The sequence below is a fragment of the Rattus norvegicus genome, chromosome 4, assembly GCF_021556685.1.
Source record: "Rattus norvegicus strain SHRSP/BbbUtx chromosome 4, alternate assembly SHRSP_T2T, whole genome shotgun sequence".
Lineage (NCBI taxonomy): Eukaryota > Metazoa > Chordata > Mammalia > Rodentia > Muridae > Rattus > Rattus norvegicus.
Window position 1 is genome coordinate 150,726,817 of NC_141537.1, and position 24,348 is coordinate 150,751,164.

Sequence of the window (24,348 nt, forward strand, 5' to 3'; positions counted from 1 at the left end):
TCAGTGGTTAAGATTACTAAGTGTTCTTCCAGAGGTCCTGAATTCAATACCCAGCAACCACATGGTGGTTCACAACCATCTGTAATGGGATCCGATGCCCTCTTCTGGTGTGTCTGAAGACAGCTACGGTGTACTCATATAAATAAAATAAATAAATGTTTTAAAAAAAAAGAATAGGGGTTGGGGATTTGGCTCAGTGGCAGAGTGCTTGCCTAGGAAGCACAAGGCCCTGGGTTCGGTCCCCAGCTCCGGAAAAAAAAAAAAAAAGAATAAAGTGAGGATGGCAACACAGCTGAGTAAAAGCACATGCCACCAAGCCTAATGACCTGAGTTCATCTCTGGATCCCATATGGAACAAGGAGAACTGGTGCAGGTTGGCTACAGTGGAACTGGGTATGTTGGACCACATCTTCAATGGTAACATTCAGAGGGCAGAGACAGAAGGGTGTCTTTGAGACCAGGGGTACACAGTGAGACCTTTTCTCAAAAATTAAAAAATAAATAAATAAAAAATGGAAAGCAACTGAGAACAACATACAATCCCACCCCATCATTTACATACACACATGACTAAGCATACCTATGTAAGTACACACACATACACAGAAAAAAATGAAACCTAAAGAAGGAAGAAATAGAAGAGTGGACAACTTGTAATACAGACAGGCAGACAGGCACTTGGGAGGCAGAGACAGGCAAATCTCTGTGAATTCAAGCAGCCTGATCTACAAAGTGAGTTCCAGGACAGCCAGGACTATGGGGGGTGGAGAGGATATGAGTAAGTGAGTGAATTAATTAATTAATTGAGGAGTCTTTCACCTGCTGTCTTAGATAAACTGGCCCCTTTGACTGGCTGACATCTTTGTCTTTTAACTGGCCCATTAAGGAGTTCAGCTGGTTAGTAGAATCTGGCACAAGCTATCTGGTCATCTGTGGTCTTATGCAAAAACACAATAGTCCAAAACAATAGTCTTCTGTGAATTTTATTAACCAATATCCAACTGAAAGACTGGGGAGACGACACAGTTGATAAAGCACTTGTCACTCAAGTATCAGGACATCAGTCTGGATTTTCAGCACCAGTAAAAAGCTGGGAGTAGCAATTTATCTACAATCCTACCACTGGAGAGACAGCAACATGCAGATCCCTGAAATTCACATAGCCAAATCAATGAGGCCCTAAGATCAACAAAAGACTTGGTCTCAAAAAATAAGGTGACTAGTAACTGAGCAAGACAACTGACATCAATCTCTGATCAAAACACTCACCATACCCATGCATGCACAAAACCCTCATAACATCCAACTGAAGCCATTAGGAAGCTCTACTGTGCAAAAGAATTCCAAAGTCTGATTTTCTACAAATGCTTGTCATATCCCTTCAAAGTTTCTCAAATTACAAACAAAACCAAGTACCTGAATTCAATCCCCAGCACTGCACTACTAGAGAAAGAAAGAGAGAGAGAGAGAGAGAGAGAGAGAGAGAGAGAGAGAGAGAAAGGAAGAAAGAAAGAAAGAAAGGAAGGAAGGAAGGAAGGAAGGAAGGAAGGAAGGAAGGAAGGAAGGAAGGAAGAAAGAAAGTTAGTTTAACTTGTCAAAAATCAGTTGGCTAGCTGGGTAATGAAGCACACACCTTCAGTCCCACCCAGCACTCAGGCACCTCCCAGAGGTAGGTGGATCCCTCTAAGTATGAGGCCAACCTGGTCTACAGAGCTACACAGAGAAATGCTATCTCAAAAGACCGAGAAATAGCTCTTTTCTCTTCTTTCTCTTGCCCCTTCCTCTTGTCTCATTTCCCCCATTAAATCTCACCACATGGAACTGTGAAAAAAAAAAAAGACTGAGAAATAAATAAACAAACAAACAGTTAAAAAAATAAAAATTAGGGGCTGGGGATTTAGCTCAGTGGTAGAGCGCTTGCCTAGGAAGCGCAAGGCCCTGGGTTCGGTCCCCAGCTCCGAAAAAAAAGAACCAAAAAAAAAAAAAAAAAATTAGCTGGCAACAAGAAATTTCAAATTCAAGCATCAGAGCCTCTGTACCTTAGGCAAATACTCTATCACTGAGCTACATCCTTAGTTTCCAAAAACTCTGCAAAAGAGATAATGTGCATTTAATCACAGAGAACTCCGCCCGGTTCAGTTCCTAGCACCCATGGTGGGAAGCTCATGATCACCCATAATGTAACTTCAGTTCCTGAGAGATTTGATGCCTCTGGCTTCTGTGGACATCAGCGCTTAGTTATACATACACACACAGACACATAACACACACAAACAGGTGAGTGAATGAATTCAAGAAATCAAATTTATTTCTGACTACAAGTCCTAGTAAATTCTAAGAGCTCTCCAAAGAACACCAGTATAATTTATTCTGATATCCAAAATCTAGGAAAATGCCAGGTTTTGATAAATGAGAGTTGTGATGACTATTAACTGACTAGGTGGAGAAGCACACCTCCAGATGTGTCTGAGTATTTTACAGAGGACTGACCACGGGAAGAGGGCCCGGGCTGAGTGTAGGCCACACTGTTCCTATATGCTGGGAAACACATGGGTAGAATAAAGGCACCTCAGTTCCCTCTCTCTCTCCTCTTTCTCCTACCTAACCATCATGATGTGAGCTATTCTGTTCAACCATGCCATCCCTATTATGATGGTTTGAATTGAACCAAAATAAATATTCCTCCTGCAGGCTGCTTATATCAGGGATTTTCACAATAACACTAAGACTAACAACATAGAAACACTTAGGTCAATTTTCTTTTTAAACATTTATTATGTATAAGTACATTGTAGCTGTTTTCAGACACACCAAAAGAGGGCATCAGATCTCATTACAGATGGTTGTGAACCACCATGTGGTTGCTGGGATTTGAACTCAGGACCTTTGGAAGAACAGTCAGTGCTCTTAACCGCTGAGCCATCTCTCCAGTCCCATTTTTTTTTCATAAATTTATTTTATCTATTATTATTGGGGTAAGGGGACTGGGTACCTATATAAATCAGAGGATAGCTTTCAGGAACATATTCTACCTACACGGGATCCACATGGGTGTGACTTCTGAACTCCCCATTCCCACACCCCTTTTCTTTTTTGACAGAGTATCACTATATATCTAAGATCAAACTCAAGTTGTGAGGCTCCAGTGACAGGCAGTTTTGCCCACTGAGCCATCTGGTCAGCCTAATGATAGCATTCATTCTGCTCTAAAATGAATTTCAGTGAATTTCTGTGCCTAGAGGCATTTCTAAAGCAGAATAAATAGGGACAAGATGTAGCTCAATGGTAGACCATGTGTTTAGCATGCTCTCAGCTCAATCCATAGCACAAAAAAATAAGTAAGGAGCTGGAGAGCTAGTTCAGAAGTTAAGAACACGGGGTTGGGGATTTGGCTCAGTGGCAGAGCGCTTGCCTAGGAAGCGCAAGGCCCTGGGTTTGGTCCCCAGCTCCAAAAAAAAGAACCAAAAAAAAAAAAAAAGTTAAGAACACTCACTGCTGTTGAATGAGCACCTAACTGGCAACTCAACACCACCTGTAACTCCAGTTCCAGGGAATTTGACAACTTCTGACTTCCACAGGCACTTGCATGTATGTGGTGCAAAAAGATTCACAGACAGACACACACACACCCACACCCACACCCACACCCACACCCACACCCACACACACTAAATCTTTTGTAAAATTAAGTAAACAGAGCTGGGCACAGTGGTATGGTTAATGCCAGTATTGGGAAGTAAAGGGAAGCAGAAGGGTCAGAGTTGATCCTTTTCCACATAGTGAATTTGAGGCCAACTTGGTCTCCATGAGTATTTATCTCAACTTAAAAAAAAAAAGGGGGGGAGCCCACCCAGAGAGAGAGCTGGTCTCCCAAGAGTGCTATCACTCCTAAGTTCAAAGGTAAGACCAACACTTTTGCTCCAGTAATTGGCCAAAGAGGAACCTGCCAGGAGACCATAGGGTTCAGGAACTGGGAACAGGATCCTTCCATTCTGCATCTGGGCCCCAGAGTTAACCCTGTGGCACAGCTCTCCACAGCCAAATCCTGCCCAGGGAGAACTGGTCTCCCAGGAGTGCTGACACATCTAAGACCACAGGCTCCAGTCAGAAACAGCAAGACCAACTAACACCAGAGATAATCAGATGTCGAGGCAAGCACGAGAACATAAGCAACAGAAACCAAGGCTACTTGGCATCATCAGAGCCCAGTTCTCCCACCACAGCAAATACTGGATATCCCAACACAGCAGAAAAGCAAGATGTGGATTTAAAATCACATCTCATGATGATGATGATAGAGGACTTTAAGAAGGACATAAATAACTCCCTGAATGAAATACAGAAGAACACAGGTAAAAAAGTAGAAGCCCTTAAAGAGGAAACACAAAAATCCCTTAAAGAATTACAGGAAAACACAACCAAATAGGTGAAGGAATTGAACAAAACCATCTAAGATCTAAAAATGTAAAGAGAAACAATAAGGAAATCACAAAGGGAGACAACCCTGGAGATAGAAAACCTAGGAAAGAGATCAGGAGTCTCAGATGCAAGCATCATCAACAGAATACAAGAGAGAGAAGAGAGAATCTCAGGTGCAGAAGATAACACAGAAAACACTGACACAACAATCAAAGAAAATGCAGAATGCAAAAAGCTCCGAACCCAAAACATCCAGGAAATCCAGGACACCACAAAAAGACCAAACATGAATAATAGGTATAAATGAGAAGGAAGATTCCCAATTTCAAGCGCCGGTAAATATCTTCAACAAAATTATAGAAGAAAACTTCCCTAAGCTAAAGAGATGCCCATGAATATACAAGAAGCCTACAGAACTCCAAATAGATTGTGGAAAGCACGCTACAGATTCAATACAATCCCCATCAAAATTCCAACTCATTTCTTCATAGAGTTAGAAAGAGCAATTTGCAAATTCATCTGGAATAACAAAAAACCCAGGACAGCAAAAAGTATCCTCAACAATAAAAAAAACTTCTTGGGGAAATCACCATCCCTGACCTCAAGCTGTATTACAAAACAATCATGATAAAAACTGCTTGATGGGGTTGGGGATTTAGCTCAGTGGTAGAGCCCTTGCCTAGGAAGCACAAGGCCCTGGGTTCGGTCCCCAGCTCCGGAAAAAAAAAAAAAAAAGCTGCTTGGTATTGGCACAGAAACAGGCAAGTAGATCAATGGAATAGAATTGAAGACCCAGAAATGAACCCATACACCTATGGTCACTTGACCTCTAACAAAGGAGCTAAAACCATCCAGTAGAAAAAAAGACAGCATTTTCAATAAATGGTGTTCGTTTGATTGTCAGTCAACATGTAGAAGAATGCAAATTGATCCATTCTTATCACCTTGTACAAAGCTCAAATCCAAGTGGATCAAGGATCTCCGCATAAAACCAGATATACTGAAACTAACAGAAGAGAAAGTAGGGAAGAGCCTTGAACACCCAGGCACAGGGGAAATTTTTCTGAACAGAACACCCATGGCTTATGCTCTAAGATCAAGAATCAACAAATGGGACCTCATTAAATGGCAAAGCTTCTGTAAAGCAAAGGACACTGTCAATAGGACAAAATGGCAACCAACAGATTGGGAAAAGATCTTTACCAATCCTACATCCAATAGAGGGTTAGTATCTAATATAAACAAAGAACTCAAGAAGTCAGACTCCAGAGAACCAAATAACCCTTTTTAAAATATGGGGTAGAGGGGGTTGGGGATTTAGCTCAGTGGTAGAGCGCTTGCCTAGCAAGCGCAAGGCCCTGGGTTCAGTCCCCAGCTTCAAAAAAAAAATGGGGTACAGAGCTAAACAAAGAATTCTCAAATAAGGAATAGCAAATGGCTGAGAAGCACCTAAAGAAATGTTCAACATCCTTAGTCATTAGGGAAATGCAAATCAAAACAACCCTGAGATTCTATTTCACTCCAGTCAGAATGGCTAAAATCAAAAACTCAGGTGACAGCAGATGCTGGTGAGGATATGGAGAAAGAGGGACGCTCCTCCATTGTTGGTGGGATTGCAAGCTGAAACAACCACTCTGGAAATCAGTCTGGAGGTTCCTCAGAAAATTGGCCATAGTACTACCTGAGGACTCAGCTATACCATTCCTGGGCATATACCCAAAAGATGTTCCAACATATAACAAGGACACATGCTCCACTATGTTCATAGCAGCCTTATTTATAATAGAATCTGGAAAGAATCCAGATGTCCCTCAACAGAGGAATAGATACACAAAATGTAGTACATTTACACAATGGAGTACTACTCAGCTATTAAAAACAATGACCTCATGAAATTCATAGGCAAATGGATAGAACTAGAAAATATATATCATCCTGAGTGAGGTAACCCAATCAGAAAAAAAACACACATGGTAATGAACTCACTGATAAGTGGATATTAGCACAAAAGCTCAGACTACCCAATGATACAAATCCACAGACTACATGAAGCTCAAGAAGGACAACGGCCAAAATTCGGATGCGTCAGTCCTTCCTAGAACTGAAGGGGGAACAAAAATATTAATAGGAGGAGATACAGAGACAAAGTTTGGAGCAGAGCGTGAAGGAAAGGCCATCCAGAGACTGCCCCACCTGGGGATCCAGCCCATGCACATACAGCCACCAAACCCAGACAATATTGCTGATGCCAAGAAGTGCTTGCAAACAGGAACCTGATACAACTGTCTCCTGAGAGGCTCTGCCAGAGCCTGACAAATACAGCCAACCATTGGACTGAGCACAGGGTCCCCAGTAGAGGAGTTAGAGAAAGGACTGAAGGAGCTGAAGGGGTTTGCAACCCCATAGGAAGAAAAACAATATCAACCAAGACCCTCCAGAGCTCCCAGGGACTAAACCACCAACCAAAGAGTATACATGGAGGGACCCATGGCTCCAGCCGAATATGTAGCAGAGGTTGGCCTTGTCAGACATCAGTGGGTGGAGAGCCCTTGGTCCTGTGAAGGCTCGATGCCCCAATATAGGGGAATGTCAGGGCGGGCAGACAAGAGTGGGTGAGTGAGGAAGCAGGGTGGGGGGGGATGTTCCTGGAGAGGAAACCAGGAAAGGAGTTAACATTTGAAATGCGAATAAATAAAATATCCAATAAAAAAAAAAAAGAATCAGAACAAATAGTATCCTCTTTGCTCTTCTCTGCTCTCCTGCCCTCTTTGTCCCTGTCCCTTCTCTCCCCATTCCCCTTCCCTCCACATGCCCATGGCCGGCCTCCTTTACTTCTCCCCTCTTCTACTCTTCTTCTCTCATTAAACATTTCCAAACTGAAAACAAAAAGAATAAACAGTATCAAATTAATAAAGAATAATTTAGAAAACAAACTATTAAAGGTCCTGGAGAATCTTGGTTTTCCTTTGAGTTTCATCACATGATGCTAGAAAATGTAAGGAAGCAAGTCCATATCCAAGTGCAAGATTAACAAAGAAAAGCATCCACATAATGTACTTCAAACACCTTCAAGAAAAACAAATCTAGGGAGACTGCAATTACCAAAATGTAAGCACCAGAATTTATAGTACTGTTTTACGTAGTTTGAGTCCTGACATCTTAAGGTACATGGCTCATATTAGAGACTGAAAGAAGGCATTCAAGCCCAGCAAGGCTATCATTCTACACACCTGCAAGACGACAGCCTCCATGAGACACACACAGCCTTTCTTATGGGTGCTTTTGAATAGCTCCTTTTCTAAAAAGTCAGAGCAAACTCCCTTTGACTGCAGTAAAACTAACTAATGCAAATGACCCTGACTAATCCCAGAGGCTTTTCCAGAATTAAATCTCCAAGAACCAAGTTTAATTTTTTTCTGCTAAAAAGAATCCAAGGCGGGCATGATGGCAATCAAGCAGGAGAAGCAGGGGGATCTCTGTGAGTTGGAAGCTATGGGCTACATAGATAGAGTCTGTCAAAAAAGGAAGGAGTTGGGTGTTCAAAAGCAACTGGAAGAGCTGGACGTCAACTTTGTCTTGTACTATTCCTTGACTCTGCTTAAGGAAAGCAGCCAAATCTTACTAACTGTCCTTCCCACGTAAGGACACATCTACAAGCATTAAATACTGTAAATACAAGGCCATTTTTAAACTTTCTCCAAAAATGCCTCAGCAAATGAGTTATTACACTTACACTAAGAAACCTATCTAAGTCTTAGCACTAGGAGTGGAGAGGCCAGCACTTCAGAGGAAAGTGAATCAGAAGCTCAAAGTCATACTCAGCTAGACATGAAGTTCTAGGTATGCATGGATACATGAGACTAAAGTCTTGAGATTTTCTTCAAATATTCTTTCATTTAAAAGTACAAAGTGAAAGGGTATGGGCTCTACATAGTAAGTTCTATGCCAGCCTGAGCTATAATGCAATTAATGCCCTTTTCTAGTGTGTCTGAAGACAGCAACAGTGTATCCATATACAGAAAATAAATCTTTAAAAAATAAAATAAAATAAAATTGGGATAGGTGGGTGGAGAGATAGCTCAGCAGTTAAGAGTTACTACCCTTCCAAAGGACCCAAGTTCAATTCCTAGCACCGACATCTGACCTATAGCTCTAGGGGGTCCTACACTTACTCTTCTGATCATGCATATATATTATAAAGTAACATAGGTACCCTCACTCACATGAATGAAAAATAAGTAAGCTTTTAATACAAAGAAACACGGGTTGGGGATTTAGCTCAGTGGTAGAGCGCTTGCCTAGCGAGCGCAAGGCCCTGGGTTCGATCCCCAGCTCCAAAAAAAAAAAAAGAAACAAGGCTGGTGAGATGGCTCAACTGGTATAGGTGGCTGCCACCAATCCTGACAACCTGAATTCCATCTCCAGCACCTACATGGTGGAACTGACTCCTGAAAGTTGTCTTCTGACCTCCCTATACATACTACAGCATTCATGCATGCATGCATGCACAAAATACATAAATAAAATCCATTTTATAAAAATAAAACAAGCTAGGAAAAAAAAAAGGTAAGCACAAAGGTACAGCACTTGCCTAAGCCAGTTCAATCCCTAGCACAAGGAAGAAAAGGAAGAGGAAGAAAGGACAAAAGGCAGAAGAGTTTTAACTGGAAGGTCTGTTCAAGACTGGCCTGGGAAACGTCTAAATAATTTTATTTTATATTTTTATTTTCTGTGTAGAAGAGTGTTTCACCTGCATGTATATATGTGTACTATCTGTGTGCAATGTCTGCAGAGGCCAGAAAAAGGTACCACATTTATAACTGGGACTCAAAGACAGTGTGCACCGTCATGTAGATGCTGCGAACCAAACCCAGATCCTCTGCAAGAGCAGTGAGTGCTCTTTTAACTACTCAGCCAACTTTCCAGTCCCTGGCCTGGGGAATCTAAAATGATATTAAAATAAATAAATAAATAAATAAATAAATAAATAAATAAATAAATAAATAAATAAATAAATAAATATAGGGCTGGGAATAAAGCTCAGTGATAGGTGACAAAATATTTCTATCTCGTGCACAAGGCCCCAGGTCTAATCCCTAGAATTAAAAAATAGTAGACTGGGTGTTAGTGGCACAGGCCTTTAATCCCAGCACACACAAGGCAGAGAGAGAGAGCCACACAGATCTCTGTTGAGGCCGACCTGGTCTACAGAGTGAGTTCAGGACAACCAGGGCTACACTAAGAAACCCTGTCTTGAGAAACAAAACTAACAACAACAACAAATCAAAACCCCTAGTTTCTGAGAATATGGCACTACACTGTGCGGTTAGTGTTGACTGAGAATATGGCACTACACTGTGCGGTTAGTGTTGACTGAGAATATGGCACTACACTGTGCGGTTAGTGTTGACTGAGAATATGGCACTACACTGTGCAGTTAGTGTTGACTGAGAATATGGCACTACACTGTGCGGTTAGTGTTGACTGAGAATATGGCACTACACTGTGCGGTTAGTGTTGACTGAGAATATGGCACTACACTGTGCGGTTAGTGTTGACTGAGAATATGGCACTACACTGTGCGGTTAGTGTTGACTGAGAATATGGCACTACACTGTGCGGTTAGTGTTGACTGAGAATATGGCACTACACTGTGCGGTTAGTGTTGACTGAGAATATGGCACTACACTGTGCGGTTAGTGTTGACTGAGAATATGGCACTACACTGTGCGGTTAGTGTTGACTGAGAATATGGCACTACACTGTGTGGTTAGTGTTGACTGAGAATATGGCACTACACTGTGCGGTTAGTGTTGACTGAGAATATGGCACTACACTGTGTGGTTAGTGTTGACTGTAGAGTCTTCATCAATGAAGAGAAACTCAGAACTGTAGAGACAGTTTATTTAGTTTTCTTCCCCATTATCTCACAGTACAGTTAGAATTAATCAAGACAGGGCCAAGCATGGTGGCATGTGACTTTAATCCCAGCAGAGACAGCCAGATCTCTGATTCAGGACCAGACTGGTCTACAGTAAGTTACAGACCATCCAGAGCTACATAGTGAGACCCATCATCATCATCATCATCATCATCATCATCATCATCATCATCATAATCATCATCATCATTTTTCTTATCTCTTCTTTAGATAAAGAAAAAGTAAAATTTGGACTAGGAAATAATTCCATGGTCAAGACCTTGCCTAGCATGAATAAGGCCCAAAGTTTAATTACCTACACCTGAAAAAGAATACAAAGAAAAAGTAAAGCTTAAAAAAACAGGTAACAACTTAAGAGTTAAAAAAGCAAATCAGTGAAACCCAGTACTGTGCACAATGAATATACAGGGAAACAATCGGGTCCTCAGGCTTTACATTATAGATCTACTGTAATACTGACTTAAATGATATATATTTTATATAAATCTGGACTTGAGGTAATTCTTATGTAATGATGCTAGTATTTTACTACTTTTAAGTAATTTACAAATCTGTAGGACATGTGAAAGGAAGGAGAATCTAAACTACAGCTTACATATCATTAGCAATCTGTAGTCCTCTTAACAGTTACACTCCCAAGGTTTTTCTAATTTGCCCCTTCCCTTCTTCTTAGCCATTAAATAAAAGAAGATACATTAAAATTATGAATTTCGGGGGTTGGGGATTTAGCTCAGTGGTAGAGCGCTTGCCTAGGAAGAGCAAGGCCCTGGGTTCGGTCCCCAGCTCCGAAAAAAAAGAACCAAAAAAAAAAAAATTATGAATTTCGGTTTATTCAGCAAACAATCTGCAAATATAATGAAGAAACTAAAATTTCTATTAAGTCACTGTGTACAGGCATACATGAAAACTTTGTGTTGTCATTTTTTTTATCTTCATTACCAAAAAAAATTCTCCATAGGTGGTAATAAAATAGGTTGGGTAAAATAAATCCCCATGTCATTACAAGACTGCTGAACTACAAACCATGACTAGTTCTAAAGGTTAGTCAAGACAAAGCAATTCCTATTTGTGGGGAAAACTGGGCACCCTCCTAAAGTTACAATTGTGCTACAATGTTACATACTGTGGCACAGTGGCGAGTTTCTCCTTGGCTTGAAAGCAGGAAACAAAATAAGGTAACTTGCATTGACTGATTTATGTTGCTTTCTCTTCTACTTGGCATTTACATGTCTAGTGTCATCAAGCTGTGCCCCACAAGCCAGGGGCTGGAAAATAATTTCAGAGTGGGTGCTCTACTACTGAGCTACGTCCCCAGCTCTTGCTCTGTTAAGACCGGGCCTGATTGTCTAGCCCAGGCTGGCCTTGAATACCAACCAATTCTCCTTCCTTCACTTCCATGACTGGGATTACAGTACAAATATCTATGCAGCCTGACATGTTTCTTAGTCTTTTAAGATCACAGAGAAAGGGGTTGGCTCAGAGGTAGAGCGCTTGCCTAGCAACCGCAAGGCCCTGGGTTCGGTTCCCAGCTCCGAAAAAAAGAAAAAAAAAAAATCACAGAGAAAGTGAACTGTTAGTGTAAGCTACCAAATGATACTGTCATTCTTTGTTTTAGAAGCAATGATGGTTCTATTGATCAGAAATGTAACTTGCTCTTTTACCTCCTAAGTGGATTTCCTGAGTTAGCTACCTAAAAAACATTCCAAAACAGTTCCAGGTTCTGAAATAAGGACTGACCAACTATGAGCCTATAAATTACCCTCTCACATTACTTGGAGAATGCTTTATCTCCTCTGTATCAATTATACACGACCATTCCTGTTTGCAGATTATCTCCAAATTATTTTCTTAATTATTTTTATGTGTATGGGTGTTTTGCCTAAATGTATGTATGTGCACTCATGGAAACCAGAGAAAGCATTGAATTCCCATGGGAGTGGAGTTATGGTTGTGAGACACCAGGTGGGTGCTGGGAGTTAAACCTGGTCCTATGGAAGAGCAGTTAACATTCTTTAACTGTTGAGCCATCTCTCTGCTTCTCTCTCAAAATTTTTAAAAGGCTTTGGGAGCTGAAGAGCTGGTTCAGTGCTTAAGGTCATTTGTTGCTGCTCTTGCAGAGGACTAAAGCTTAGCCCCAGCACCCCTGTTAGGTAGCTCACCACCACTTGTAACTCCAGCTCCAGAAGGTCAAATTCCTCAAGGCAACCACCAGCACCTGCACTCACATCCGAAAACCCACACAGAGACAGATAATTTTAAAATAATGAATACTGCTGGGCAGTGGTGAAGCATGCCTTTAATCCCAGCACTCAAGAGGCAGAGGCAGGCAGGCAGACCTCTTAAGTTCAAGGACAGCCTGGTCTACAACATGATTTCCAGGACAGCCAGGGCTACACAGAGAAACCCTGTCTCAAAATAAATAAACAAACAAATAAATAAATAGGTAGGTAGGTAAATGAGTAAGTAAATATTTTAAAGATCCCTTGAAATAATGAGACACTTCATCTAGACCCACTGTCTAAACCTATGAAGGAAACCAATGTACTTCTGAACTACTAACCAATGCAACTTTCAAAATACCTCTCTGCCTCAATTTGTCACCTCATCAAAAATCTTTTCATTTCCCAGCACAGGAGGAATGATTTAGATAAAAGTGATTTAGTGTCAATAAATAAATAAGCCAGGCTGACTGAGGAGCCAGAAGAGATGGAGCTCTTTGGGCTCGAGCCAATCTGGTCTACTAAGCCAGGCCCAGGCTGGAGAGGGGGAGGGAGAGAGAGACAGAGACAGAGACAGAGAGGGGATGGAGAAAATCTTAGGGGTTAAGAGTATTGCTGTTCCTTCCAGAGGAACTAGGTTCAACTCCCAGCACCAACATGGCAGCTCACAGATGTCTGTAACTCCAGTTCCAGGGGATCTGACACCCTCTTCTGGCCTTTGTAGGCACCAGACACACTTGTGATGCACAGGCATACACTCACACAAACACTCATACACATAAAACACAATAATTAAATATTTAAAAAGAATACTATAGGAAATAAATCCTCCTACTCCAGTCCCAAATTAAACTGGCATTACTAAGAGGCTGAAGCAGGAAAATCTTGAATTTAAGGCCCACCTGTGTTATACAGCCAGACCCTCTCACTCAAAAAAAAGACCCAAATAGGGTTAGAGAAAAAGGCTCTGACTAAGAGCACACACTGCTTCTCTGAGGATCTGAGTTCAATTCCCAACGCCCACAGTTCATATTCACCTGTAACCCCAGTTCAGGGGGATCCAACACCTTTTGCCTTTGCAGGCACCTGAACTCACATGAACACAATTAAAAATAAAAATAGTTTTTAAAGGAGCCTAACTAAATAAACTCACATTAAAAAAAATAAAATGTTTTAGATCTGAATACCTACAAAGCCAAAAATCTAGTAATTAGTTTGAAAATACTAATGCAATTGAGCATACATTTTGGGTGAGGGAGTTCACAAAGTTTCTGCTGAGCAAGCATGAGCTGTTCTGAAGCTCATCTCATCTCATCCCAGTTAGAAAACAGTAATGGTCTAGTTTGCACAAGTCTTATGCTACAGTTTCTCAACCAGTCCAAAAGGGCAGTCTCATGCACTGCAAGGTGGTCAGTATGTGTCAATATTTTGAATTTCCTCATCAACTCTTTCTCAATTTCTGGCCACAAACTGGTGACTTCATCAGATGACTGGCCAACACAGGCTTACATAAAGAAATGAACCAGTCTACCCTTCTAAATGTTAGCAAGCAGGAGCTACCCAAGTATCAGAAGCAGATTTTGTTGTTTTGAAGTGTAACGGATTTTAAAATGCAAACTGAGTATGAGCTAGTTCAGAAACAATCATTTTCACAGTGAAAGATGCCCGGGACCAATTTCAATTTTAACTTTCACCACAAAATGAGCTTTTCATTATCTGCTTTAAATCTTTTGAACTGTTTTGCTGTTTTGAACTGTTAGCCAGTGGGTGGCTGGCAGGCTAGTTGGTTGGATGCAAGGTTGGCTGACTGATCTTGAGTTTCACTGTGTATGTCAGGCTGGTCTTGAACTCGTGATCCTTCTATCTCAGAGTCTGAGTGCTGGGACTGATTGTCAACGGCAAGCCCAAACTCTGGCTTTCTTTGAACTGTTTTTAAACTCAGTTTTTCTTTTCATCTCCAAATCAGTAACTGCCTTCTTCATTTAGGTAGTAACTGATAATTTTTAAATGAACGATCATTTACAAAGTCCAACATAAGCACATATAACAAAATACACAAAGTGCAAAGTCTGACACCCACAAAATGAAGCTAAAATGACTAAGTGTGAGAAGGGGAACAGCAAAAGCCACTGTTATCTCACTACAGCTTACCAAATGGAAACACTAATGACTTCATTTCACATTAAAATCAGACATTTTTGTGGTAAACCTTACATACACAGCAAGTAGTTCTAAAAATTAGTCTTTTGCAGAATGCACACCTTTAGTCCCAGCACTCAGGAGGCAAAAGCAAGTGAATCTCCGAGTTCAGTGCCACCACAAGATTTGCACCATCAAGGGATACAGAGTGAGATCCTATTTCTAATAAGTAGGTGAATGAATGAAAAATTAACTCCTCTCAGACCAGCAAGACAGATCCACAGGTAAAGAAACTTACTGCCAAGCCTGACTATCCAAGTTCAATCCCCAGGTCATAAAATGAGAAAACTGACTTCTGAAAGTTGTCCTATACAGTAATAATTTTTAAAACATTGTTTAGCCTTTCTCATGCAAATGCTATCATATTACACCTGTAATCCCAGAACTTAGAAAGCTGAGGTAAGAGGAAGAAAAGCTCAAAAATGAGAGTTTGAAACCAGCCTGGGCTACTTAGCCAGAACTTTATATCAATTTGAAGGGAAAAAGGAAGCAACTACAATGGTTTGGATATGAAGTATGCTTCCATCTCTGCTGAAAGGCTCTTACAGTGAAAGTTTGGTTCACAGCTATTGATGTTCTCTTGGGAAATTCTGAAAACTTTAGAGAGTAGGTCACCAAGGGTATGTTCTTAGAGCCTATATTTTGTCCCAGGCCCCTTTTTCTGCTTCCTGTCTACCGTGAGGCAAGTAGCCTCCCTCCACCACATGAACTGTGAGGTAAAACATGGGAAATCCCAACAGTCCAAAGATGGAGGCCAGATGACTAGGAGTTCAAGATCGTCCTCAGCCACAGAGTCCCAGGACAACTTGAACTACAAGAGATCTTGTCTCAAAAATATCCACATGTAAGTTTAGTGTTGGTGGGCATGATAGCACAACATCTGGAATCGCAACACTCAGGAGACTGAGACAGGAAGAGAAATGCAGGGCCAGCCTGTGGTTACTCAGCACAAAACGTTGTCTTACAAAACAAAAGAGGGGTTGGGGATTTAGCTCAGTGGTAGAGCGCTTGCCTAGCAAGCACAAGGCCCTGGGTTTAGTCCCCAGCTCCGGAAAAAAAAAAAAAAAAGAAAAGAAAAAAAAAAACAAAAACAAAAAAACAAAAAAACAAAACAGCACCAGTAAGATGGCTCAGCAGACAAAGACACCTGCCACGATGTCTGAGAACCTCAGCTTGATCAAGATCCTGGGGATCTACTTGATAGGAAAATATACTCCTGCAAATTGTCCTCTGACCTTCACCATGTACACATATATGGGGGGCGGGGGAGGGGGGGAACGAACTATAAACAAGTAGCATCAGGTGTTGGGATTTCAATTCGCTCTCAAACAGCCTGGTCCCTCAGCCTCTCAAATGAAATTTCCTCACAAATATCAATAAATAAACATAAAGAAGAAATCAGTCATTGGAGTTTATTGTCTAACAAGATAAGGAGCTCACAAAAAAAGGTCATAAAGCAAAAGGTCAGAGACTGACTCTCAGAGGAGCAAGAACAAGCAGTAAGCTCAGCTAAGCTTCTCCATCAGACCAAATCCTTCACAGTAAGAACTTGCACTCATCACCCTGTACCATTCAAAATGAGTGCTTGTATCTACTATTACTTTAAAAACAGCTTTTAAGACTAGCAAGTGCTTCAGTGGTTAAAGGTGCTTGCCTGATGATCTAGATTCAATTCCCAGGACTTGCATAGAAAGAAAGAATATAGTGCTTCCTCTGACCTTCATTCTGTGCTGGACAGATGGGTGAGTAATTAAGAGTATTTACTATCCTTGCAGAAGACTTCAGTCAGTCCCAGCATCTGAGTCAGGTGACCAACAATTACCTGTAACTCAGCTCCAGGGGGCATCAGGTGCCTCTGGGATTCCATAGGCTTCTACACTCACATGCATGTATCCCCACAGGCACATGCATGCACATAACTAAATCTTAAAATAATAATGACTTTTCGTAGGCTATGATAACAACACCTGTAATCCTAGCATATGGGAGACTGAAACAGGATTAGATCAAGGCTAGATTTGGCTATATAATGAATTCAAAGCCAGTGTAGAATACATAAAACCCTATTTCAAAATTTTAGAAATTTAGTAGCTAAAGAGATGGCTCCATATCTTGCTCTTACAGAGGACCCAGGTTCGACTGCCAGTACCCACCTGGTTTAATTATTACAAGTATACACCCATCCATCCATAATTCCAGTTCCAGGGAATCCAACAGACACCTGTAGAATGCACATACATGCATGCAAGTAGAATGTTCATATACATAAAGTAAATAAATTATATTAAAATCACTTTTAAATCTGGGGCAAGAGGTCCTGGGTTTGATACTTAGCACCACACAAATGGGATGGGAAGGCTCCTGTCTATAATCCCAGCAACTGAAAAGTAGAAGAAGGAAGATCAGAAGTTCAAAGCCATTCTAGGAAGCATAGCAAGTTCAAGACCAACTACATAAGGGAATAAAGGTTTAAAGGAGGATAGTGGAGCAGGAAGGGTTAAATGGGGTGGGAACAGAAAGTAGGGTACAGTAGGGATCATGAGAAGGACCTTTCTAGCACTATAAAAACTTTCTAAAATATCTGCATCTACACACATACACATACACACACATACACACACACACACACACACACACACACACACACATTAAAATGTTCTGTGCATGCATGGGGGTGGGTGGTACATGCATGTGAGTGCAGAAGCACCCCCTGGAGTGGAAATACAAGTAAGTAGTAGACACCAGAGGCTAACTAATAAAAAACTCTGTACCAGAAATGGCTTACTACTCTTCGAGCTATTGGCCAATGAGATCCCATGGACACCACCCTCCCAACAGTACAGGATATTGTCACTACTCTTGGATATCCTCCAAAACTTGATGGCAAGACCCTATTGCTAAGACACCACATTCTTGAGTCAAAGGACATGGTGAAATCAAGCTGGTATGTACCTGGAAGCTTCATCCTTATTGGCTAGCTTTCAAAGGGCTGGAGAGTGTTGTGCACAGTACTAAAGGAGAAAAGCAAGCTACAATAATGACTAGCCTGGCAGGACAAACCCACTGGTGCAATGGTGGCACAAACAGCATGTGAGTAACCAATCACTTTCTGATTGGATTTTAAGTCCATTATTATGCTAAAACCCTACAATTAGATAGGTCATAGACCCTAGGGGAAATAGGGTTGCTAAAAGAACACAGTATTAAACTGACTCTTTAAAAGACTTACTGTTACATAGAATACATAGTGCAATGTATCTCTACAGCCTCATCTGAGACGCTTCTATTTTCAGTAGATCACTGTGCTGTGTGGATCTCAGCAGTTGGGACAATATGTACAAAACCTTTGCAAACTAAGTCAGACCAAATCCCAGCAGGGTGAAGGGAGATGAGCACACCCCTAGCCATTGTCAGCTGCTGGAAAAAGGAGAGACTCTCTAAGAACCCCCTGGTAAGTCAACCACTCTCCAGTAGACAACCACACATCCAAGAATATTTGGGCAGCACAAATTGGTATTGAAAGATTTAAAAAAAAAAAAAAAAGAACACCAAGTTGGATGTGCAGAGGAGTGGTGAATCCGAGAAGAGTTGGAGAAAGGGGTGAATACAATCAAAACACACTGTATGAAATTCTCAAAGAGCTAATAAAAAGACAGGTATGCTATGTGTGCCTACAATCCCAGCACTCAGAAGGCTGAAGCAATAAAATTGCCATGAGGCTAACCTGGGCTTCTGTCTAGAAAACAATAAACACATCAAACAAAAACTCATTAAGGGGGATGGGGATTTAGCTCAGTGGTAGAACACTTGCCTAGCCCTGGGTTCGGTCCTCAACTGGGCGGGGGGGGGGGGGGGGAGGGGGAACCCTCATTAAGACATAACCATTCCAACACTGATGTATTGGGCTGAAGAAAGGCAAACAGACTGGCAGTGTTAATGGCAATATTTGCCTGGTCCACATAAAGCCCTAGGTTTAATCCCCAGGACTGTACCCACAAAAACAGAAAAGGGAGATGTTTTGCCCAAACATCATATCTCATTACAGAATCAAGGAAAAAATCAGAGAGAATTTTTACTTCATAGTAGGCTGGAAGGAAATAAAGAGGGAGAACTTAGTGACTCAACCAGTCAGTGCGCTTACTCTTGCTACTGGACTGCATTAAACAATAGACAAAGGAAGATGAAGCATGGCAATAAGCAGGGGATGCCTTTAATGTCAGACAGACAGACAGACAGACAGACAGACAGACAGACAGAGACAGAGACAGAGACAGAGACAGAGACAGAGGATGATGACTCTACACAACGTGGACCACACCACTTCACTGAAGGAATTCGCCATATAAGAGTTCACTTAAAACATTCTCATTGCCTGTTGTTTACCATTCTTTAACCAAAAATGTAAACATAACTAAATCACAAGGGTTTGCAAATTCTAAAATAGTTCTTTTAGAATTGTTAATCACCACCCAGCTAAATCCTTTAGAACCTGATCTAAAAATAAAACTGTGTCAAGTGTTCTTCAAAATATACACTGAAATGCAATGCCAATTAACACACTGAGCAATTTAAAAAAACCTTCCAATAACCTGCACCACGCTAAATAAATAACAAAGAAACACCATCCACTTGAAATTCCCTTCAGTTAAACAGAGATTCTTCAGAACAATTTCAGAAGGTAAGCATCTGAAATCACTAAGTGTTGAAGCACACACCTGTAATCCCAAATCTCAGATGACCGGAACAGAAGCATCACAAATTTGAGACTAGCCTTGTCTACATATACGTATTTAATACAAGCATGCATTTATTTTTTACTTTATGTGTATGGGTGTTTAACCTGCATATGTCTATGTATTATGTGGTTCCTTGTGTCAACGAGGATAGAAGAAAGTGCCAGATCTTCAAGAACTGGAGTTACAGACAGACAGTTGTAAACCTCAATGTGGGTACTTAGTGGCCAAAACCCAGGTCCTCTGCAAAACCAACCAGTGCCCTTAACTACTGAACCATCTCTCCAGTCCTGAGACTGTGTATTTAAAAAACAACAATTGGACTGAACAATGGCTCATCACTTAAGAGTACTTATTGCTCTTACAGAAAATCTGATTCAGTTTCTAGAACCCACACAGCAGACAACTACCTGTAATTCCAACTCCAGAGGCTCCCATCCCTCTTCCGACCTCCACTGACACTGCACGCAGTGATGCATATACACTCAGGCACACAAGCATACACATGTGTACAATGAAAGTAAAAACACAAGTGAATAACAAAATAAAATAAAAACAATCACCACAAAGGGGCTAGAGAGATGGATCAGCAGTTAAGAGTAGATCTTGCAAAAGACCTGGGTTCAGTTTCCCGTATCCTAACCCACATGCTAGCTCACAACTGTTTGTATCCTCAATTCCAGACCATGATGCCCACTTCTGACCTCCAAGACACCGGGCATATATGTGGTTCACAGACATATATGCAGGCAAAATATCCATACATATATAATTAAAATTTTTAAAACTAAAATTAAATCATTGAGAGCTACACAAATAATCTGGGAGCAAAAAAGTAACAGAATGACTCAAACACTACAAAAATTAAAAGTGTCAATTTTAACAAGCAATTAAAGACTTTTTACTCACAACTTTGAAGGCCAAAATAAAAGAATCTGACATTACTATCATAGGATTACAGACAAGAATTTAGACCTACCCCATATCAGTAGAATCTTAATGTAAATATTTAGTGTTATATTTTGAACCCACTGGATAAACAATTAGCAAGTTCACCCATCCATGTGTGTACATATTAAAAAAAACAAAAACAAAAACTCAATAACCTCTTCCTAAAGAATCTACACCTTTAATCCCAACAGTTGGGAGGCAGAGGCAGGGGGAATCTCTGTGAGTTCAAAGCTAACCTGGTCCACGTAGTGAATTCCAGGTCATCCAAGGACTAAACAGGGAGATCCAGCCAACAGAAGAAAAAAAGAAAGAAAAGAAAGAAAGAAAAACAGAACCCAACATTTCTGATTTTTCAAGAGTGGGAGACCCTGATTTTTTATGGTCTAGTTTCAACTTTAGAAAAATAAAACAACATTTTAAGTTGAAGCCTGATTTGTATGGTTTCATAAACCCTCTCACTGTTATATTTGTTCACTGTCTTTCAGAGACAATATTTAAATTCTGATCTGCAAGTCAACATTGGGGCATGTTGCTAACGGGCAAGCCAAAGCATTCTCTCATGGTTTTAGGTAGCAGGTAGGTAAAGAAGTTTTGTCTGAATTTTAATATTAAATAATCAAACATTCACTAATAGACTTTCTAAAAGAGCAATTTGAAGTTAGTCATTGTATTTCCATTAAAAATACTTAGTGCTTCTGCAAATATCAAATTAACTTCCTAAAACTGTCAAGTAGTTTAATCATCAGAGAAAATTGACTTGAAGCCAAAACCAAGTGGGTTCAGAGCAGCTGTAATGCAGTGTCATTCTTAATTTTTGGATACTTTTTGTCATAAGTGAAAGGTTCTCAGTCTTTTTACTACTGGGCCAAATCCCTTAAAATGCATTCAAAAGCCTTTCAGTCAAGCCTCTACTTCACAGGCATACAAGATCCTTTCAACTACTGACAAGACCTTAACAAAGCTGCCTGATCCCACTTCAGGGCACAATCCCAGCCTTGCAGACCTGAAGATAAGCCTTCGAACAGAAACATCAGCAGGTTTATTTTTCCAAGTATCCAGTCTCAGCTAGGTCAAATGTTGCTGCTGGATTTTAAACAGCTTACTTAGCCCTTGAAGTGATAAGAGTAAAAACAAATCAAAAGAACCTCAGTGTTTTTCAGTGGTTCACAACACCAAAGATTTGGAAACTGCCCCTGATGTCTCTTCACTTCTAAATAGCCACTTCAGCATAAGCCTTAATCAAATTAGCTATTTTATTAGAATAACAAAATAAAATGTTCATGGGGCTGGAGACTTAACAAAGCTGCAACCTGGGAACTCAGTCTAAAGAAAAGTCTACTACATAAATAGGATTCATTAAAAAATACTTTCATGCTACACTTTTCCAGGTGTTTTCTATAATCTGCCGAATTCTATACGTTTGGGGAACGTGTTTTTACGTGGTCAGCAGCGATTTAAAACTCAGGAGTTAGTAAAGAATATGTTTATGACCTCAGTATTTTTGAAGGCAGGTATAACCTTAGAAAAAGCTGCAAGAGTATCTCTGAAGAGGAACCAGTGAAAAAGCACTAAACATTTCCTATCAATTACCAAAACTGGTTAGCTAGACTTAACAAGGTAAATCTTGTTCACTACCATAGCGGGAGGGGAGCAAAGCAGCAACCCGCAAGAACTAAAAATTCACAACATGAAGTTAATTAACAAACGAACTAGTTCACTATCCATCACACAGACCCTTCGCAACTATCAATTTTCCTCTTAGACCCTGCCGTCCGCCTACCTGCACCCCATATTTACTAACTGCTCCCCAAAATCATCCTAACTCCCGCAGGCTACGCCCCTGTGCCTTGGTGCCAGCTGTTTGTTCCCCCGCTGACAATGTCCTCCCCGCTACCTCACCTAGCGAACAGTCCTTCCAAACTCCGCGCAGAAGCAAGCAAGAAACCTCTGGGTTTCTCTATTCTGCACCTAACTGTTCTAAATCCCAAGAACACTTGGGAAAACAAGCCTTATCACCGCGCATTGTTTTCACGCCCCGGGAGCTAAGTCTCCACAGACCCCACAGGACGCAATGCAGGCATCCATACGTGCCCTGAATTCATTCCCCACTTCTATACACAGACCTGCCCCATTCCCCAAGACCCGGTCACGTCTCAACCCGGAAAGAAGAGATCCGACTGTCCCTCCAAACAAAGAATGAAAACCAGAGGCACACCCTGGGCCCTAAAGAGAGAACAATGAATGAACACGGCCACCTCGCCTCCCGTGGTGTCCCAACTCTGCATCCTTCACTGGCTCTGCAGAGCCTAGGAGGCTGTCGCTTCACACAAAAGGCAGTCCAGCTCCCAATCTCGAGCATCCCCGGCCTCCCATTTGGAAGCTCCGGGCGAGGTCCCACGTCTTTGTGACGGGGCACTGACCCGTTTCTCGCTGCCGTCCCTGATTCTTCTCGTCTTCCCTAAAAGGGTGTCACTTAAGCGAAGCAGCCCGAGAGGAGGTGCAAGGCCGGGCTCCCCCCACTTCTGCGGCCCGAGAGAAAAAGAATGAGCCCATCCCAGTGACAACCCAGACACTGGGCAGCTCTAGGAGGATTTTTTTTCCCCACTGCCAAAATATGAGGAATGCTCGCTGGGCACCGGAGTGGCGCTGGCACATTTCCGAGAAACACTGGGAAATCTGAGCAGGGGTGTGGAAACTGGCTCGCCGGCCATGACACCCAGCCCTCGCCCGACCCGCCACCAGGATGACAGCGGCCTGGCGGACCCTGCGCCCCGCGGCCGCACCGTCAGCCCTGCGGCCTACCTGAGGGAGCCGGGCAGCACCGGGTCCCGTAGTGCAGCGACAGCGGTGGTTGAGAGAACGGGTTGCGGTTACATTCGGCGTGTCCCCAGCCCGGGGGACGGGGCCCCAGGAAGGCCCCGCATCGCTGCACTAGCGCCCCGCGCCTCAGGGCACGCGCCCCAAAGCTCGGCCAGCTGGCCCGTCTGAGGGCCTGCGGAGAACGGCAGAGAAGCCTTCCTGCTTCAAGCTCGCTCCGTTCTAACTCCCGCCATCTAAGATGGCGGAACAAGCACCCGCGATGAAGACGCTCTCAGGCTGCGGCGGCGAGCTAGCCCTGCGCTCGACACTCGTCTTGGCGACCTGCGGCGCCGCGGACTCACTGCCTCTGCGCGAGCTCCTGAGCTCGGCTGTCCGCTTAAAACTTGGCTCGGGGATCTATCGCTCGGGCCTGGAATCTGGCCCCGCCTCTGGAGGCGTGGCCCTCGCGGTACTGTGGCCGCCATTTCGGGGCTCAACCTGTGGAGGTACAGTGACTGCTTCTGGTCGGAGGCCAGCGGCAGTGGGCTGCAGCCTCGGTCCGGCCACCCGCGAGGCCCTCCGAGGACCAGACGCGCCAGATGACACACAGCCCAGGGCCCAGCTTTGGTGCTTCCTTCCGAAGTTGACATCCATGGAGAATGGCGGCTTACGGGTTTTGCGGGAAAGCTCTCATACTATATTAAACCTCAGGTTCCACATTTGTATTGCAGATCGAGGGTTCACTGTAGTACACCAGATTGACCAAAAACTAAAAGTATGGTGTTGCACACCTGTAATCCCAGCGCTTGGAAAGTAAAGGCAAGAGGATCAGGAGTTCACAGCCATGCTGAGCTGCATGAGACCCTGTAATACCCAATTTAATAAAGATGGAGAAAAAAATAAAATTGATGCGCCAATATGGCCCACGGAAAACTGAAGCCTGTTGTGCGCCTTCGTACAACCCCAGTGGAATAGACACCTAAAGGACAATGTGACATTGTCAACGTGCTTTTTTTTTTTTTAATCCCTCTTTGAAATAGGTTCTCAATTTTTTTATCTCTTTGTTTATTTGTGGTTTTTCGAGACA

The 24,348-nt window shown here is 42.1% G+C and overlaps 1 protein-coding gene across 4 annotated transcripts in view; it reads right to left on the reverse strand.

Annotated features, from left to right (window-relative positions):
• Positions 1 to 23,634, reverse strand: part of Raf1 (Raf-1 proto-oncogene, serine/threonine kinase) — a 60,869-nt gene extending 37,235 nt beyond the window's left edge. Inside the window, exon 1 of one of the 4 annotated variants that reach the window (NM_012639.2) lies at positions 23,265 to 23,534. The gene's annotated coding sequence lies outside the window, so the exon portion shown is untranslated. Of the gene's footprint in view, positions 1 to 22,717 lie in introns of all 4 variants that reach the window. The other 3 variants (XM_087655987.1, XM_087655984.1, XM_087655985.1) reach the window with 3 other exon arrangements.
• Positions 23,635 to 24,348: the final 714 nt, after the last annotated feature.